Below are 5,560 nucleotides of genomic sequence, written 5' to 3' on the forward strand. Positions count from 1 at the left end.
TGCTTTCTTAGATTACCCAGCAGAGGGGGTAGTTGACCCCCTCTCATCATGAATTTATCCAAGTCTTTTCAACTCACAACAGCACAGACCCAACTTTTGGAGAGGGGGGGTTGTCTTTCATTTCACTCTACACTCCAAATGTCATATATGTATATAATCACTTGCACATTTAGCAAAAAACACTACATTGGGGAAACCCAGTATACAATAGAAAATAGACTTAAACAGCATTCTATACAATATCAAACGGGCCCATTTACACACAGAACTAGTGACTCATTTCCAGGATCACCCCATCAATGAACGCAATGAAAGCACTTATGCTGATTATAGACACTTAATAACCTGTTAGAGCTCTAGGGGCGCTATTTCATTTTTGGATAAAAAACGTTCCCGTTTTAAGCGCGATATTTTTTCACGAAAAGATGCTCGACTATGCATATTCTTGACAGTTTTGATAAGAAAACACTCTGAAGTTTCAGAATCTGCAAAGATTTTGTCTGTAAGTGCCCCAGAACTCATTCTACAGGCGAAACCAAGATGATGCATCACCCAGGAATTAGCAGAATTTCTGAAGCTCTGTTTTCCATTCTCTCCTTATATGGCTGTGATTGCGCAACGAATGAGCCTACACTTTCTGTCGTTCGCCCAAGGTCTTAGCAGCATTGTGACGTATTTGTAGGCATATCATTGGAAGATTGACCATAAGAGACTACATTTTCCAAGTGTCCGCCTGGTGTCCTGCGTCGAATTCGGTGCGCAATTGCCAGCTGCTTCTACTTTACCATTTGATTCAGGGGAGAAAGCATGTGTCCAAGAACGATGTATCAATGAAGAGATATGTGAAAAACACCTTGATGATTGATTCTAAACAACGTTTGCCTTGTTTTCAGTCGATATTATGGAGTTAATTTGGAAAAAAGTTTGCGTTTTGAGGACTGAATTTATGGATTTTTTTTGGTAGCCAAATGTGATGTATAAAACGGAGCTATTTCTAATACACAAGGAATCTTTTTGGAAAAACTGAGCATCTGCTATCTAACTGAGAGTATCCTCATTGAAAACATCAGAAGTTCTTCAAAGGTAAATTATTTTATTTGAAGGCTTTTATGTTTTTGTTAATGTTGCGTGCTGGATGCTAACGCTAATGCTAACGCTAAATGCTAACGCGAAATGCTAACTCTAGCTAGCTACTTTTACACAAATTATTGTTTTCCTATGGTTGAGAAGCATATTTTGAAAATCTGAGATGACAGTGTTGTTTACAAAAGGCTAAGCTTGAGAGATGGCATATTTATTTCATTTCATTTGCGATTTTCATAAATAGTTAACGTTGAGTTATGCTAATGAGCTTGCTGATAGATTTACACAATCCTGGATACAGGGGTTTTTTCATAGCTAAACGTGACGCAGAAAACGGAGCGATTTGTCCTAAACAAATAATCTTTCAGGAAAAACTGAACATTTGCTATCTGAGAGTCTCCTCATTGAAAACATCTGAAGTTCTTCAAAGGTAAATGATTTTTTTGAATGCTTTTCTGTTTTTTTGTGTAAATGTTGCCAGCTGAATGCTAATGCTAAATGCTACGTTAGCCATCAATACTGTTACACAAATGCTTGTTTTGCAATGGTTGAGAAGCATATTTTGAAAATCTGAGATGACAGTGTTGTTAACAAAAGGCTAAGCTTGAGAGCTAGCATATTTATTTCATTTCATTTGCGATTTTCATGAATAGTTAACGTTGCGTTATGGTAATGAGCTTGAGTCTGTATTCACGAACCCGGATCCGGGATGGGGAGATCAGAAAGGTTAATAGCGCGTTTTTAAGTTTCAAAAGATTGCGACTCCCGCCCTTTGCCTCACAATGGTTTGATCCACTGCAGGTCATTAGTTTTGTTGGAAGCCTTCACACACACCTGCTGAATTTGCAGAGCTGGCGCGCAAACTAAAGCAAACGTTAACTATCAAGCTAGCTCACCCTAAAAGTGTTTTGAAACACATAACCTGTCATTATGAAAATCACTGTATTCAAACCTGTGTAGATCAGTCAATTCTTAACTTAAAGACTTAAAACTCAGGATTCTGTAAGTGGCTATGTCAATAAAGACATGTGTTTACTTATAGCTTCCTGTGCCAACCGGAAGTGCCTTTAATTGGGTCACACTGTCTGTTTTGAAGGGTTAAAAAAGTCACATCTTTCCAAAACTTCACATGTGTGACTAGGTAACCCTCCTAAACTGTAAATCAGTAATTTCCGCCAGCAGATGTCAAAGAAAAGCTCTCACACACACACACAGCAAGGATGGAGTGAAAAGGTGTGGTGCTGAAAGACACAGAGAGCAGGCAAGGGCATAAACATAATCTCTAGGCCGTGCAGAGTTCAACGAGATATCCCGTAGCTCGCTCGGTCTGAGCGCAGCGACCATGAGAAAAGTAGGCCCAAAATGTCATTTGTTTTGGGTGACAGTGAGAGAACTGCTAGGGTGAGAAGCACAATTCGACCTCAGGTACGTTCCTGAGGTCCTCCCGATCCGTGCAAGCCTAACCTTGGCCGTGTGGCATTAACCCTTAGCAGTTAAAAGAAGGTGTTTACTTCAAACAGTTTGCATTGACTTCTCTCCCCATAGGAATACATTGCCTGCACCTCTAAATTCAACCTGAAGCCTATGTGGGTTATGAATGCCTTATGAACCTGTCTTCTATGACAGTCCATCAGACCACTATGAGGTCTACCTGTGTCGAATCTAAGCATCCTGGAGCATCCGGAAGTGGTTAAATTCACCCAAAAGGTATTTTGATGTACATAACCTGCAAATGTGAAAATGACTGCATTCAACCCTGTCTAGATCAGTCAATTTTTAACATAAAGACTTTAAACTCAGGATTCTGTAAGAGAATACCCCAAGCAAGATATGTGTTTACGTATAGCTTCCTGTGCCAACCGGAAGTGCCTTTAATTGGGTCACACTGTCTGTTTTGAACTTGCATTGGCCAAGTGCCCACATCAACCTACAATTTACTCATAACCCACTTCCAGGAGCACCCCATCACTCACCTTACCATATCAGGGTTACAGTCACATATAGGCTGGACCTGTGGGCCTCTGGACCTGTGGGCAGCACGGGAGTGGATCCAGAACCTACAGACAATAACACCAAATGGCCTGTATTAGAAAATGGGTTTTAACAGACAGGAAAATGGATGGAGAAGAACATGGTTTTATTCATAATTTATTTCTACTCTATATATTTATGGTTTGTTTGGTTTTAGTTTGGCACTTCCTCTTTTAGGTTTTTCCTTTCCTTTAACAAAACAATGAAACCATTTAAATGCACAATATGGCGTTTATGTTCATATTTAACAACACTATGGTTGAATGAATCTCTCACCACATCGACTTCTGCACTGCCACCCAGAAAAAGAGGCAACTTGGAGCTTACCTCAGTTTAATTTATGATCCTAGGAGGACATCTACGGGCCTTTAAGTATTACACCAAATGGCAAGGTGGCAGATTGGAATTTTAAGGGAAATAAACCAATACTAGTCTTGGGAGACTCAAATGTTAATAGAATCCCTCCATTTCATAACCCATAACCCATACAAGTGGAGAGTTACCCTGGAGCAACATTTTACCATTTCAAAAAGGTCCTGGAGAAAACAGAGGTTCATTTAGACACCAGCATGCATAGTGGTTCTCTCGGTGGGCATAAACAATATGGATAATGACCCATACAAAACATCAAACAGAATGCATCAATGCACAAGGAAGCAAGAGTCACTTTTTCCCTAATGCAATTATTTACATCCCCATTATTAACCACTCACACCTCCTTTCACCAGATCGAAAACGGAACCTCAAAGTCATTAACGGTTACATCACCACACATGGCCCATTTCTCTTGGAGATACCACATGATGAATTCCACACAACAGACCTGATACACTGAACAACAACCACAGCAGACCTCATTTTTAAGAATTGGTGTGAGCAGCTAAATTTAGAATAGGCTCTACCCACAATTTGGACACACACCACACCCTTCTTTTCCCCCCAACCCCCTGTACTCTTTTCCCCCCAACCCTCCCCCCTTTCCTCCCCCAGTTGCTTTCTTAGATTACCCAGCAGAGGGGGTAGTTGACCCCCTCTCATCATGAATTTATCCAAGTCTTTTCAACTCACAACAGCACAGACCCAACTTTTGGAGAGGGGGGGTTGTCTTTCATTTCACTCTACACTCCAAATGTCATATATGTATGTATATAATCACTTGCACATTTAGCAAAAAACACTACATTGGGGAAACCCAGTATACAATAGAAAATAGACTTAAACAGCATTCTATACAATATCAAACGGGCCCATTTACACACAGAACTAGTGACTCATTTCCAGGATCACCCCATCAATGAACGCAATGAAAGCACTTATGCTGATTATAGACACTTAATAGCGCGTTTTTAAGTTTCAAAAGATTGCGACTCCCGCCCTTTGCCTCACAATGGTTTGATCCACTGCAGGTCATTAGTTTTGTTGGAAGCCTTCACACACACCTGCTGAATTTGCAGAGCTGGCGCGCAAACTAAAGCAAACGTTAACTATCAAGCTAGCTCACCCTAAAAGTGTTTTGAAACACATAACCTGTCATTATGAAAATCACTGTATTCAAACCTGTGTAGATCAGTCAATTCTTAACTTAAAGACTTAAAACTCAGGATTCTGTAAGTGGCTATGTCAATAAAGACATGTGTTTACTTATAGCTTCCTGTGCCAACCGGAAGTGCCTTTAATTGGGTCACACTGTCTGTTTTGAAGGGTTAAAAAAGTCACATCTTTCCAAAACTTCACATGTGTGACTAGGTAACCCTCCTAAACTGTAAATCAGTAATTTCCGCCAGCAGATGTCAAAGAAAAGCTCTCACACACACACACAGCAAGGATGGAGTGAAAAGGTGTGGTGCTGAAAGACACAGAGAGCAGGCAAGGGCATAAACATAATCTCTAGGCCGTGCAGAGTTCAACGAGATATCCCGTAGCTCGCTCGGTCTGAGCGCAGCGACCATGAGAAAAGTAGGCCCAAAATGTCATTTGTTTTGGGTGACAGTGAGAGAACTGCTAGGGTGAGAAGCACAATTCGACCTCAGGTACGTTCCTGAGGTCCTCCCGATCCGTGCAAGCCTAACCTTGGCCGTGTGGCATTAACCCTTAGCAGTTAAAAGAAGGTGTTTACTTCAAACAGTTTGCATTGACTTCTCTCCCCATAGGAATACATTGCCTGCACCTCTAAATTCAACCTGAAGCCTATGTGGGTTATGAATGCCTTATGAACCTGTCTTCTATGACAGTCCATCAGACCACTATGAGGTCTACCTGTGTCGAATCTAAGCATCCTGGAGCATCCGGAAGTGGTTAAATTCACCCAAAAGGTATTTTGATGTACATAACCTGCAAATGTGAAAATGACTGCATTCAACCCTGTCTAGATCAGTCAATTTTTAACATAAAGACTTTAAACTCAGGATTCTGTAAGAGAATACCCCAAGCAAGATATGTGTTTACG

General features: G+C 40.8%; 1 long non-coding RNA gene across 1 annotated transcript; it reads left to right on the forward strand.

The window, feature by feature from the left end:
- Window positions 1-605: 605 nt before the first annotated feature.
- LOC149972325 (uncharacterized) lies at window positions 606-1,818 on the forward strand. Its single transcript, XR_016491257.1, has 2 exons — window positions 606-1,083; window positions 1,452-1,818. It is a non-coding gene; the product is annotated as an uncharacterized LOC149972325 (long non-coding RNA).
- Window positions 1,819-5,560: the final 3,742 nt, after the last annotated feature.

Source organism: Oncorhynchus mykiss, chromosome 24 (genome assembly GCF_057628025.1).
Source record: "Oncorhynchus mykiss isolate SJ-2025 chromosome 24, ASM5762802v1, whole genome shotgun sequence".
NCBI lineage: Eukaryota > Metazoa > Chordata > Actinopteri > Salmoniformes > Salmonidae > Oncorhynchus > Oncorhynchus mykiss.